The sequence below is a fragment of the Taudactylus pleione genome, unplaced genomic scaffold, assembly GCF_031769625.1.
Source record: "Taudactylus pleione unplaced genomic scaffold, aTauple2 ptg000537l, whole genome shotgun sequence".
NCBI lineage: Eukaryota > Metazoa > Chordata > Amphibia > Anura > Myobatrachidae > Taudactylus > Taudactylus pleione.
Window position 1 is genome coordinate 922,258 of NW_028284939.1, and position 15,296 is coordinate 937,553.

General features: G+C 45.2%; 1 protein-coding gene across 9 annotated transcripts in view; it reads right to left on the minus strand.

Moving 5' to 3' along the window:
- ZNF536 (zinc finger protein 536) overlaps positions 1–15,296 on the minus strand; it is a 640,597-nt gene that overhangs the window by 342,417 nt on the left and 282,884 nt on the right. The gene's annotated exons all lie outside the window — the stretch shown is intronic.

Consider the following 15,296-nt stretch of genomic DNA (forward strand, 5'->3'; position numbering starts at 1 on the left):
AAAAAAAATTACAGTTTTTTTTTATTTTTATTTCCTTTCTTCCTACCGAACAAGCCATGATGTGCTTACAATAATAACATGTTTATGGAATAATATATTCCATGCATTTAAAAAATGAGATTATATCATAGGTAACTGTACAGAGAATCTGAAAAGGAAACAAATAACCACACTGGATTCTACGCTTACCGTCCTCACTGCTGGTGCAGACCGGATCACCTCCGCAAAGGGGGAAACAGAATTAACAATATCCGTGGAATTAAAGCAGCAATTCGGCGTATACATTATTATTCTCACCTTAAATAGCAAGTTAATTACCTTTTAAACCTTCGTATGCATGTTATCTTAGTTGTTTTTCTACAAATCATTTATCTCCATTGCAAAATCCCTCTGGAAGGAAAATAAGCATGGCTGCCACACACTGGCACACGGGTGGTTATTTATTAATTGGTGGTTTGTAAAACCACTGATTTGGGGCATTTTTTCCTGTGGTGTTGACAGACTATTTAAAGCTAATTCTATTAAAGCAATACACAGTATTTATTGCCTAAAAAAACTGATACTTTAAAAACTGCTACAAAACCCCCGATTGATAAATAAACCCAACAGACTCAAAACTCTTAGCGTGTCATGTAATGGCAGTATTAAGAAACTAGTGGGAGAGACACAGCAAAAATAGAGTTCATATGGGGGTGTTCCAAAGATTCTATAATCATGACATCGTGTGCTGTGTGACTGTGGTTGCCATGGTAGTCACATGACTCACCTCTGGTTTTCTTTAGGGGAACACGTGAAAGTAACCCCTTTGGGGCTCTTGGCTGACTAATATACTCCTACGCATAAGTTTATAATGGAGATTAAATAAAGGTAAGTCAAATACTGCAGATTTCAGCTATTGGTGGATCTATACGCCGCACACGGTATAGTAAGGGTCTACCACAGTGGTTCCCAAACTGTGCACCGATGCACAAAAGGGACTTACAAGGGCACCGAAGTACTGTGCTATTAGTTCATCATTTTGCTGTGAGCGTCCGGTGATTGACAGCTGCGTTGACCACACTGGTACTCTGTGAGCAGGGGACCGATTAGGGGAAGGCTGGTACATGGGACACTGGAGAGGTCACACAGATAGAAAGTGATTGCACTGTTATCAGTAAATGTGCATTAACCCAGCGTTAGGAGAACCTAAATCAAACCAGTACAAGCATCGGAATCGTACCGCAAATAAGTGTGAGAACCTTGAACCAGCCAAGTTTAATCGACTTTTCAAACTTCAGTAGTTTGAATAACTCAAATATCTGTAATCATTGCATCAATGTGGTATAGAACTGCAGGGACTAACCACCCTGACAGTAAGGAACCCCTTCATGTACTAATGGTGGAACCCAACTTCTCCCATTATCAATAGATGATGCTTTGTCCTCTGTACAGTTAGTTCATTGGATGAGAAGTCTGTTAGACAAATCTTTGTCTTGATCTCCGATATATTTATACATAGTAATTAGGTCACCGCTAAGATGCTATTTTTCCAAAGAAACAAGCCCAGTTTTCTAACCTCTCTTTATAATTGAATCCTTCCGCTCCATTTCCTAATATGGTTACTCATCTCTCAGCCACCTCTAGTTCTCCAATATCCTTTTTACAGTGAGGTGTCCAAAAGAGGACCCCATGACCAAATATGATCTACTTCACGGGCAACAGAAGCTAAAGCCGCACCTAACAGCTAACACTCATTAACTACATACAGAAGTGTATTTGCTGAATGGCGCATTTTCAAAACTGCGGTTTAGCCTGTGGGACTTAAAACGGAAATAATAGTGGTGCAAAACCAGAAGTGTTATCTGCTGTCTTTTGAAAACTCTCTGCTTAGTAATACACCCCACAATACTAGGGAATAAACTCTCGGAGTTAAAAGGTTGATACATTTAAAAAAAAGGAAATGGTTAAATGGAAGATAATTGGTCCAGGAGTTAGGACTTCAGCTTTGGAAAGTGACAGTGGCGATGTCTTCTGAAACATTTATGCCAGAAAAAAGCTAAGGCCCTATGCATATATCCTTCCCTTAAATACCCATTATATTTGGAGGATGTTACACGATTTTTAAGAGGGAAACACATTTCCCAAACGATGCACATTTTTTCCAGTAGAGGGCAGTGTGCTGGGTTGCACAGATGAGGAGGTGTAACTAAAAGAATTGGGGCCAGTGGCAGAACTAGCGATGGTGCAGCCGGAGGCTTGCACCGGGGCCCGCTGTGATGCAGGGGCCCATAGCCGCCGCTGCCGCTAGTGTCCCCCGGGCCCCACAAGTGTAGCGCAGACCACAGTGAGAGTGGTCAGCACTACACAGTAACAAACACACCGCCGCCAGCGGTCAGACAGACTCTCATTGGCTGCTGCGTCGTTCACGGAGGGAGCCGATTGGAGCTCACTCATGAGCTCCGCCTTCCGGCTCCCCCTGCGGCGGGTGATGGGAGAGACGTCATGACGCCTCTCCCATAGTGCTGAAGAGTGGGCCGGAAGGAGCGGACAGTGGCGGTCACGGCAGGAGCGGGGATTGAGGCAAGTTGTGGGTTTTTTTGTGTGTGCGTAAGGGGGCACGGGCACTGACACAGCATAGGGGGACGCTACTGGGGGCACTGTATAGGAGGGGTGGCCGCTAATAGGGGCACTGTATAGGGGGGCGCTACTGGGGGCACTGTATGGGGAGGGGGTGGCTGCTACTGGGGGTACTGCATAGGGGGAACTACTACTGGGGGCAATGCATAGAGGGGATTACTACTGGGGGCACTGCATAGAGGGGATTACTACTGGGGGCACTGCATAGGGGGGACTACTATTGGGGCAATGCATAGGGGGGATTACTACTGGGGGCACTGCATAGGGGGACCACTACTGGGAGCACTGCATAGGGGGGACCACTACTGGGGGCACTGCATAGGGGGACCACTACTGGGGGCACTGCATAAGGGGGACTACTACTGGGAGCACTGCATAAGGGGGACCACTACTGGGGGCACTGCATAGGGGGACTACTACTGGGGGCACTGCAAAGGGGGACTACTACTGTGGGCACTGCATAGGGGGACCACTACTGGGGGCACTTCATAGGGGCACCACTACTGGGAGCACTACATAGGGGGACCCAAAGCATATTCTTGCACCTGGGCCCACCACTCTCTAGTTCCGCCACTGATTGGGGCATAAAGTTGGGAAATGCAGTCCGCTTGCTGTGACACGTAAAAAGAACGGCCGGCAGACTATGTCACGTATAAACAGTCAGTAGTTTAGGTATAAAATTCGAAAGTTATCATTGTTGGTACAAAAGTGATAGCACGTCGCAGGTCTTTAACCACTTAACTGGCGTGTTCGTATGGGAAGCGAACGCAGCTAACTGTGCTTCAGTTGACAAGGTGCGACCGCGCTGCCCAGCTGTGTCCCCTGTTTTTTGAAGAGAAGATCCGTTCTACACATGACTTCTCTGACTCCCATGCGGACCTGGAAATTTCTGACCGGTGTTACCAGAAAAAAAAAAAAGAAGTCAGTTCAGTGGTTAATGTGACAGTTTTCACCGTCGCCCACGACTCTGCAAATGATCAGAGAGTAGGTTACTTCCCAACCCAAACTCTTTGTCTCTCAGTATCCTGAAAACTAGATTGTAAGCTCACGTGTGCAAGGCACTCGTGTCTGAAAATTTCTGGGCTGCGCAAATAAGCATGGATATAGTATGTATTTATAATATGTTATTTTAAAATAAATAACAAAATAAAAGATAAGGTGCAGGAATCAGAGAAAATAAATTACTCTCTTTTAAGAAAAACTAATAATCGAGGCATAACAAAAGATACAAAGATTTCTGTAGTAAGTACGCATGTGCCACTAAAATACAAGCAAATAAAACCAACGTTTAGTTTCACACCATTGTGACGGAAGTATTAACTTGTGGCTTGGAATGTGTTAAAAAGTCCAGTGACACACTTTAGTAATGTCGGGTCACGTGACTCTCTCTGTGTCTCGCCCACTCCTCGCCCCCCTCCAGCCCCGCAAATCTGCATGCATACCATCCCAAGGCCCCGGTGCGAAGTTTTGGCTCTCGCAACGAGAAGCAGCTGGGCCAAGCTACCAGGGAATGATAATGACCTTCGAAATCTGCTGTTAGCTCGACAACAATAGGGTGCTCAGTCTACTGGAAAATTGCGTTCATCAGCTAACTCTGCTCAATTACTAATTGACATTGCCAAATATTTTAAGAACAATTGGAATGCACAAGAAAAAAAAATGAAGATCTTAATCCTCGGGTTTAATTTTTTTTATTTTTTTATTTTTTATTTTTTGCTTTTCTTGGTCTCTTTAGAAGATGTCTATCACCAGATAGCATGCACGTTGTCATTTATCTGTCTGCTTGTGCTGCCAGTAGCTCCTTGTTCTCTCTCTAATAGAGAGGGTATAGGGTAAATGATGCTGTTTGGCTGAGAACATTGCCCATGGGGTCTAAAAGCATTTATATATATATATATATATATATATATTTTGTTAAGACTTTCTTGTTGCGTACACCCAGTGGAAACAGACATTGTGTGAGATGAAGCAATATCTACGGTAATGCAGCGCATCAATTCGCTGGGAACCAGGGACGTGTCGGTAGCGCTTCGTGGTGTCAGCCATTTTGTGGACCACGAGAAAGCAGCAGAACAAATCACTTAGCCTATCATGTATAGTCTGCTGGGCGCAGGCGCCGGATACGATTTAAACAGACGATAAAGGAACTTAAGTAGATTCATCAAAGATTGGAGAGAGATAAAGTGTAAAGAGATGAAGGCGGGAACTTCAATTACCTTCTGTATAACTGATACCTCAGTTCTCTTTACCTCAGACTTTAGCTCTTAAATTAAGATGGCGGCAGTGAGCTCCGCCTTCGCTCTCTCCCACTCACATGTACTACTTTGGGTGGAACAAGCCCTGGTGATTTGCCATTAGTAAATCTAATGACCGCAGTGTTCTGTGTCAATATAATTTACATACTGACCTGAATTAGTACAAAGGAAGTAAAAAGGAAAACAAAAAAAACATAAAACTCTGTGATTTATGAAGCCATACAGTCACTCATCTACACACATGGGGCTGACAGGCCCACCTCTCATAACAGCTTCCCTCTGATGCAGCTTCTTGTGTACATTAGCGTAAGGAACATTGCGGGTCCCAGCCCTGGGAATCAGCAGGTGTGACATAGTGCATAGCATCAGTGTGAGAGTCTTGTGTTTAGAAGTTTGCTAATAATTTGTAGTGGAGAGAAAACCAGACCAGTAATAGCTATTGCCACCGCCCCTTGTCTGTGCACTAGGGGCCTGATTCAGAGCTGAACGCTCTGACCAGGGCCCTCCTCCATGAAAATGGAGCGGCCTCCTGGACGCTCGTATAGCTGTGGGTGACCACCCACAGCTATAGCGAGCGTCCATGATGATGGTCGCGATGGTCTTGACCATCGCGACCATCGGACTTGCGGCGGAGACCCTGCAGTAGGGTCTCCCTGCCACAAGCCCTGGAGTGATTTTGGCTCTATCAGAGCCAAAATCACTCCCACTGACATCACTAGTGATGTCAGTGGGGCCGGCTTCAGACGGTAGGCGTTCCCATGGGAACGCCTCTGTCTGGCAGGCACGCCCCCGGCACGCCCACCAAAGGGGGCGTGCTGTCAATCAACATCGACAGCACGCCCCCTTTGGTGCGAGACCCGGAGCGATGGAAAGCCTGTCGCTCCCCGGGTCTCGCGCATGTGCACGACGGAGCTCCCTCCGTCGTGCGCATGCGCAGTGGGGAACATCGACCCGCTTGCGAGCGTACTGCCGCTCGCGAGCGGGTCTGAATGACCCCCAGGGTACAGATGTGTCCACATATCGTACATCTATCCTCCGTGCGCTAAAAGTCGCGCTACACATAACGCGGGAGCTCCGTGTGACTCGGTAGCGCCAAACATCTTTTCGTGCAACTTTTTAACCTTCAAATGTGTCTTATTCGCACAGCGATGTGAATAGATAGCACAAGCTTCTGCTGATTAAAATGATATGCAGCATGCCTATGGTCTCGTCGCAAGCCCGATGGTCGCGATGGTCTTGACCATCGCGACCATCATCATGGACGCTCGCAATAGCTGTGGGTGGTAACCCACAGCTATGCAAGCAGCCAAGAGGCTTCATCTAAATAAACAAGCACCCGCCCTGATTCAGAGGCCCTATAAATTATAGCAATGTAAACACAGGTCATTTTCAGTGTGAGGGAGGAGCCAAATTCTAAAAAAAAAAAAAAATTATCTAAACAAGAAAAAAGATAAAAACAGAAAAATGTAAAAATTACAGTAAAATGCATTTGTTTTTGTTTTTTCCCCATTATTTTAGTTAACGCAGACAGACTGCCTTTAAATTAATGCAGTATGCCAGCTGCATAGGCCCAGCCCTACCTCTGCTGTGGTTAAGACGTATATTTTAGTCATTCAAAAATGTAAGTAAGTTCCTAGCATCGTGGAGAGTTTAGAGCAAAACACATTTTCCCGGTTCACCGATGTAGCTTGCACCTATCCACCGATTCATACGCCCTATCATAACCAACAAGTACCGGCATAACTGTCTTATTACAGAGCTGACCCTTCGGATTCCCAGGCTGCACAGGTTATTGATAAACAAATCCCACCACCAGCCCGTCAGGCTCGCAAGCCCCGCTTACAAAGAATGACATCAGGTAACAAAAGCCTTTGCTGGTTCTCATTTGGAGACTTGCTGTGGAGATCACTTTGAGAGCTGCCGTGAAACGAGGAATTTAAGATGAATTTAGCTCTCTACTACCATGTTAAGAGCTCTAGGGTAAACAATTCACTGCTTAGGTTTTTTTTTTTTATTATTATTATTATTAAAATACAAAACAAAACATGGTTTCTCAGGCCCTCCTGACCTGGATATTCTAAAGTAAGGCAAAGAAATGGAGGTATAAAGTTGCACTTCTGAAGTTAAGCTTTTGTATTTTGCGTTAGTAATTCCTGTTATTATTATCCCATTTGGCTAGATATATTTTATTGTGGTATTTAATTCATGCTCTAGATTGCACACTTAAAAAGGCGCAGTTCCAGCATAAAAAAAACCCTGTACTCTAAATTAGTCATTAAAGCCAAATTTATGTCCAAGGAGAATACACTGAGAATCATCAATATTTACTAGTGAAATGAAGATACAGGCAATGTGGGAGCTCAACACTGTCCACTGAAATTAACAAGGTCCCAGAACTACACTAATACAGCAAATATTATGAGCTCTGAGCCTTTTCACGAGTCTCTCTGAAAGCTGAAAGTTGTTCCAACTTTTTGAACTTTGGAGCTGATTCAGACCCGCTTGCTAGGATGCGTTCGCTCGTAGCTGGCCGATTTTGGCAATCTGCGCGTGCGCCGCAGTGCGCGTGCGCGATCCAGTGCCAGAGATCGGGAAGCGTTTGCTCGTCCAGCATAGACAGCCCAGCAGAGCGAGTGACAGGAGAAGCCGTTTGTGGGTGGTAACAGGGACAGGACACTAGAAACGGGGGAGTGTAGTTGTGAACGCAGGCGTGCCTGAGCGTCTTAACGCCGTTTCAGAGGCGTACATAATTAACAGGCAGCGTCATTGTACACGTCACCTGGTTGTATTTCACACTGAAGTGATCGCAGTGCTTGCGGCAGGGTATAGTCAACCTCAAGAGCTGTGATCGCATCCGATGGTGCTCGATGTACCAATGTTTTCAAGCACTTCCAGGAGATGACGTGCGCAAGTGGGCGTCTTAAGACAGGCTGGTGGGTGTCTGCATACACGAAGTGATCGCACGCCAAGACATAGTGGGCATGCTTATGCCTTGCCGTGTGTTCGCTGGCCTTGCTGGGTGTGCGCTGGATTTGCATATGCAGTGAGCGAGCGAACGCATCTAGCGAGCGGGTCTGAATGAGCTACTTTGTTCTGTTGAGATTAATGATGACAACCCTATAATAATGACAAGGTGACAAGCCTAATGTAATATAGGTATTGATCAAGAGGTGGACGGTGAGCAATAGCAGCTGCGACTTGCTACTGAGTCTTTATGAGAGAGTGAATTGAGAGTGAATCGTCTGCGGTGCGATCTGACATCAACCGCGCCATCGGACATTTCAGCAACCCAATGGCTGCCAGTAGCAGTGGAACTGTTTTTCTCGACGCAGTTCCTGACACCAGCACGAGCCCGCTGATTAAAGCCACCTCTCCTGTTGCCGCCCTGGCACGCCTATCAAACTTGCAATTTCCGATAAGCATCCCTTGGCGGTAACCATCAATACGGTTGAGCGGTACGTATCGGACACCTGCTCAGAATTAAAACATCGGGTGCTTGCGCCGGATTCTGACTGCTGTTGGGATTCCAGCAGGTGGGATTCTGTGCACCGGCATTGTGCGTACTGGGATGTCGACTACATCCCGTTGGACGCATCTTTAGTTTACATTTACAGGCAAAAATAGGTGGTAAAGGGCAATTCGGGTTTATGCCGATTTGTGGATACGTGTATTTACGCCTGTTCTTAGACGGGTCTTTTGCTCCAAGGACAGGGCGGGTCCAAGTGCGTCCTGATAACAATGGCGGCTATGAAACCACGTCTACAGATAGGGCCAGCCCGGGTACAACGATATGTACAGCTCCACATATGGGCAAATATGTGCATATGGTTATATGGACAATACATTCAGATTGTCTGACGCCTTACTAAAATAATGGAATCCAATGTAACAAGTCAATACCTGTCCATGCACCCCTTATGATGGCAGAGACCCAGAGCCAATACCTCACCCCAACCCCAAAATAAAACTGGCAGGGGATAGCAAGCTAAGAGTGATTCCAGGGCAGGGGTGGGTTTGGGTCTTTCCCTACAGTATGGACAGTTTTCCCCTCTATCACTGACTGGCACAATGATTTGGGATCAGGGAATTGGGAATTGGAAGTCTTGAGCGTTAAAGTGAATGCATTCAAAACAGGACGAGTGCAATTCCTACGAAATGGATCAATTTATGTCTCCTCATATATACCGAGGGGATAGGTATATGGGGATCATTCAAGGTTTGACACCTGGCGTCAGTTAACGAAAATAGCGAGGAGACCATTAAAGGTCAAGTTTTACGGGTGATTTTCAAGAAGATCATCAGCTCAGCTCCATATCAGAGACTGAACACTGTCTGTCCCCTAGAAAGATACGGACGTCTATTATCCAGAAATGCATCATTCCGGTTGGATTGGGGAACTTGACCTGACACCTCGTCGATGCCCTTTATAGATCTGTGTGAGATTATCCCTCTCTGATTTCCACAAGGTCATGTGTCACTTGGGAACCAGCAGTATCTCCAGATGTAACCACCCTAATGTCATACTCACTGGGAAAGATAATCACGTTATCGCCGTGAAATCTGATCTTCCAGCCATAATTATTAATAATAAATGCACATTTTACTTTTCCCAGATATTTCCTTATTTATTTTGCTGTATTTTTTTTGCATTTGGGATCTGTCTGCAGCTCTGACAAGAAGTAGCAACTTTGCTCTGTAGCAAAATCATACAAGTAATGTTCAAGAATAAATGTTACATATAGCTACAACTACGGCTGTTCCTATGGTGGGGAGCTGACACTGAAGACCATATGTTCCAATAGTGTTGTTTATGGGTTTGTATAGAGCCTACACAGATTATAGGGCCTGATTCAGACCCGCTCGTAAGCGTCCGCACACTCGCTCTTAGTGATGGTCGCACAACTGCGCATGCGTATGGTTCGCAATGCGCAAACCAGTCATTGCGGTCGGAAATTGTGCGCTCGTAAAACACAGAGGGGCTGCTATTTTGAGCGACAGAATGCGCCGTTTGTGGGTGGTAACGGGGGAAGGTGCTTGAAAACGGGGCAGTGGTTGTGTGAACGCAGGGTGCCCAACGGTCAAAAGGGCGTTTAATGGGAGTGCATAATTAGTAAAGGACCGTCATCGACCACGTCACTTGGTTATCTTTTAGCCTGAACTGCTCGCAGTGATTACGGGAAGTAATTCCTACCTCAAGCGCTGCGAACAGTTCAGATGCCGTTCGATGTTCCCGATTAATCTAACAAAAACAGGAGATGACGTGATTTGCGAACGGCAAAGGGGCGTCTTGAAAAAATAGTGAGCGCATTTAGCGGACGCTCGCACAGACATAGGGGTGTCTTCACACCGCAAAGAGCGAGCGCTCAATTTAAATATCCGGCCCCTTTTTGAAAGCGAGCGGCCGCAAATAGCGTCCGGGTCTGAATCAGGCCCTCAGTACTAAACAAATAAGCTGATACTACATATATATATATATATATATATATATATATATACATACAATATATAATTTTATATATATATATATATATATACATACACACACACTGTGTATGTAAGGTATAGCAGTATATGACTCTAATGGGTTAAAAAATATAGTACATTCTCCCACCTTTTATTTTAATATAAAACAGTACGTTACCTAATACGGAGAGCTTACAGTGTAATGAAAATCCAGGTACCATAACCTGGATGGGATGCAGTCAGGAAGCCGACGGTCGCAATACCGACCGGCGGCTTCCCGACTGTCAAAGGTACTAATGACAGACGTCGAAAACCCGATTACGCACGCAGTCTTACAGCGAAAATATGCTAATGATTGTGATCGCTATGCCATTGCAGCCTAACATAAGGACGCCCCTTTCCCCTTACTCACATCTGTAATACTTAGCTAGTCTGCGAAACCATCGGTAACATGGAGTACCATCGGAGCCTCACCTTACTCAGGAATTGCTATCCTCATCGCACACAGTGAGTAATCAGGTTGTGTATGGCATCACATTGGCTAATTTATGCACGTCCATGGAGCGGCGTTCAACGCACTGGCACGCCTGTGTTTTGCCGATCACCCCCCCTAACGGCACCTCCTGTCAATCACTCTGCGATGGATCTGCATAGTCACCCGATCGCAGTGGTGTGTTTGCGCACTGCAAGGCATACGTATGCGCAAAAAGCAACAATCGACCGATTGCGTGCGTAACTGTAGTTGCGATCGGTAATTAATCAGGCCCTTAGATGGAGAGTGGGCTTAATTTTAAAAATTCTGTGCCAAATACACTAGAATAGGTCATTTCTGAAATTGCTAAATGCTGCCCCCTGTGTTTATGGGGAACAATTAGCATTTCCTATCGCAGAAGCTGGACTGATCGGGGACATTCCTTACCAAGTCTGAGCGAGGCACATTAACGTACCTCCCAACATTGGCCTCCCTTGGAATTGGGACAAGGAGGCATTAATTGTGACACAAGGAGGGGTGGAGAATGGCACCAGAATATATGCTATGGTGGAAATCATCCCAGCTCTGGGGCTGGGAGAGGGGCATGGTGAACATTCTTTATAGTCGATAGGGCGCTGGACATGGGGAGTTATTTATTACAGGTGTATTTTGTATCTTGCATTACATTACTTAGGGTTAGCCTTCAAATGGGTCCAAGTAACAGAATAGGAGCAGACGCCATCATTGCCGGCTTTCTGCAGTGAAGTGCATTTCCAGGTGTATTCTGGGTGATGTAGTTAAATAATTGTCACACACACACACAGCACTTTACGAATGGCTGCAGTCTAGGAGGTAAGAAAAGAATGCTGTCTGTCTGCTCTGATTGTGTGTAATTCACAGAGAGGTCGGAGAGCACCTTTCTCTGCCAGCCTCTCAGCCGGCTGCCCTACGCACGGAGCGAGCGGCCGCACAATCCATATAGATGTCCCCCCCCCGCCCAGCCCGCCCCTGCTCAAAGCCCTGTGGGGCCCAGTGAGTCCTTACGTTAAGTTGGCCCTGCCTGTCACAGTTCTAATGCTCTGATTGGCTACAGGTTGGTGTATGACTGTAAATGTTCGAATGCTCTGATTGGCTACGGATTGTTCTAGGACTGTGAATTTTCGAATGCTCTGATTGGCTACGGGTTGTTCTAGGACTGTGAATTTTCGAATGCTCTGATTGGCTACGGGTTGTTCTAGGACTGTGAATTTTCTAATGCTCTGATTGGCTACGGGTTGTTCTAGGTCTGTGAATTTTCGAATGCTCTGATTGGCTACAGCCATTATGGCGGCTTCCAGTTGCTTCTAGATCAAACCTCTTTCATGTTGCTGACACATTGCAGAGACAATCAATTCAAAGTACATTAATTGCCGACACTGTGAAAGTTGTCTTAAAATGAAAATTTACAGTATGCAACATTTTTCTAAATGTGTCGTTTGCCGTATTTCCATATTATTATTATTATGTATACTGGGTGTATAACAGCCATCATATAGTGCTGGCAGATAATATGGAATACTGACATCTGCCATCAGAAAGAGCTAAACGATACAGATATAAATTAAAATGCATGGTCCGTTCAGCTACTGTAGGGGGAGGGGATTAGTTCCACTGTAATTACATTCTTCTAGAGACAGATCGGTCTATAACATTTTCTCCACCAGAAATAAAATGTAAAAAAAAAATAACTGGCTACAGACTTTATTATTGAATATATGGGAAGTTTTTGCCAGTCTACCGAGCACAGTCTAGGTGGATCCTCGTGGATTGGGTGGTAGACGGCAGCTCTATTCCTGTCCTAACTGCTAAGATTGGATCTCAGTCATAGGGGAGAGAGAGAGAGAGAGAGAGAGAGAGAGAGAGAGAGAGAGAGAGAGAGAGAGAGAGAGAGAGAGAGAGAGAGAGAGAGAGATGTTACCGCATCAGACCTTTATCACTGGGCACGCACTGCCTGGAGGTTCCTCAAACTGTCTCTTATTTTCCAGACTAAATGCCTGATTGCAGAAATCAATGTTGTTAATAGTAATAGGTTATTGTGTTATGTCCTGATTTCCTTTCTCGTTAGGCCGGCAGGATGATTACAGTATTAGTAAATGCTTCTCTTTTTATTTGCAGATGTACCAGTGACACAACTTTCATCGGCCTCCTAACTGATCACCCAATCCGTACCATGGAATCCCTATTGCTAGTGATATTGGACGGCATCCCAAAGTGGCCAGAGACTGCGTATTGCACAGTGAATTACCAGCCATCTGTTTGGATTCATGATGCCTACAGGGCTTTTTAAAATACTTTATGTTCTTGCTGTTTCATGCAGCCATGTTTCCCGATGGGGCTGTGCTGTGTCTTTAACACGGAACCGATGAATTGGTTTTCTAACCCAACTTGAAACAGCGTCGGAAGAGGTGGGTGGTGGGAGGAGCCGCTGTGTCTTGTGACTGATTCAACTCAACTCCCAATTTAACCAGCACCAGTTTGTGGCCGTGAATGTGAGCGAAGCGGAGGTGCCCCATTAAATACGGCTGCATGGGGTGGATTGGGGGGGGGGGGTCTGTGCATGTGCAGAACCGGTCCTGCAGTCTCACTTGTAGATCCCCCAAGCCACAGCACGACTGACATCCAGCGCCGTTTGGGAGGACGGAGCAGGGGCGTGGCTGGCTAGCGTTCCCGGAAAGGGTCTGTGGCAGTGGATCCAGATTTCCTGGCCATACAGACAGCCAGGAACCAGCCAGGCAGAGTAAGTCTCAGCTTACGCAGCCTGGACGAATGGACGCCACGCTCGTATTGCAGGTGCATCAAGGAGCTCTGCAATTCCATCCATCTCTGAATCATGCTTTATTCCATTTACTAGGCGGCATTACCACATTATTGTGACATGAAATTCAGTATATCAAGGTACTCATCATATCATGCATTTCACTACAATACTGGCCCTTTATCTCGTCTGAACCTTGGTGGTTAGCAGTGCAGGTTTTTAGAATATCATGTGCACACTTGTGCATAAGCAGTGCAGGTTTTCAGAAAGTCATAAATACTTATAGATAACAGTACAGATGATCGGGATCTCATAAACAGCGTATGTATCTGTATATAAGGAAATTCAAATAATCAACGATGAGTGAAGTTGTTACCAGTCCAGTTTTCCTTAGATAAGGTCCCTTTAAAATCTCACAGACTATTTAATGTATAAAGCACTGAACATTGCAGAGATCTTTTATTGTTTGACAGGACAACAAAAATCTACCACCTAACGGTACCTAAACATCAGTTATAATTGTTAGCAATTCAATTAGTGTTGATGGGATCGAGGTTCCTGCAATCCCACCGTTTTTTAGGCACCTCGCGGTCAACAACATTGCAGATATTTATTCGCGCTCTGTAAAAGTGATGTTGGGGTACTGTAATAAGCAGTGACATGTGCACCACCGCTACACATCACCGCTAATTGAATTGTCGCCTAATACAAGTCTGGAACATAAATACTATGGAGGCAGGAATTATGTTGTCTCAACTAATAATCCCAAGAAAGCATTCCCTAGGGACACAACTGAGGCACAAGGTTTTTAGTGCCTTAGTGCTGATGTCAAAAGTAAATTGATATTCTAAATATAAAATTGGTCGCATCCATTTGTGTGTAGGTTACAGCTCAACGTTAACATAAAGTGCAAATCTTGTACAACTGAGACTATAGGAACACCTATATCCCTATAGTGTATGTCAGTACAACTATATGTTATATATAATATCGTTTATGGACTTTAAAAAAAACTTGGTAGTAGATGTACTAAGCCTTGGAGAGAGATAAAGTGGCAAGAGATAAAGTACCAATCGATCAGTTCCTAACTGTAATTTTTCAAACTCAGCTTGTAATGTGACAGTAAGGAGCTGTTTGGTTGGAGCACCATTTAAGATTAGTAACGAGTGATAACAAGCACATCACTCGTTGATAAAGGAGGCCCACTGTCTGTGAAGTGACAGGAGCTGATTGGTTGGTACTTTATCTCTCTCCAAGCTTTGATAAATGTCCCCTTGATGCCAACCCTGTAACAAAAATCAAAGTGTCAGCGACGGGATCCATATTTGAGAATATGTTGGACAATCAGCGGTCGAGTCATTTACACCTGGCTCACTGTACAGTATTCAAACAAAGATGCCCTCAAAAGTAGTTGTACACAGGCGTTGCAGTAAATGTCTAACTCAAAGAGTGATCAGTCTGTAGAGTATTAAACAGGCAATATTGGTCTGCAACCCAGAGGCTCACAACCAATTAGAAAGCTCATCCCTGCCCTTCTTCCAACCTATTCTGGACAATCCCTGTAGAAACAAGTGTTTGAACTAACAGCCTGACTTGCGTGCAACCCCTTTAAAAACAGCTGAGTGTTTTTGTGGACATTATGGGGAAGATGTACTAAGCCTTGGAGAGAGATAAAGTGGGGAAAGATAAAGTACCA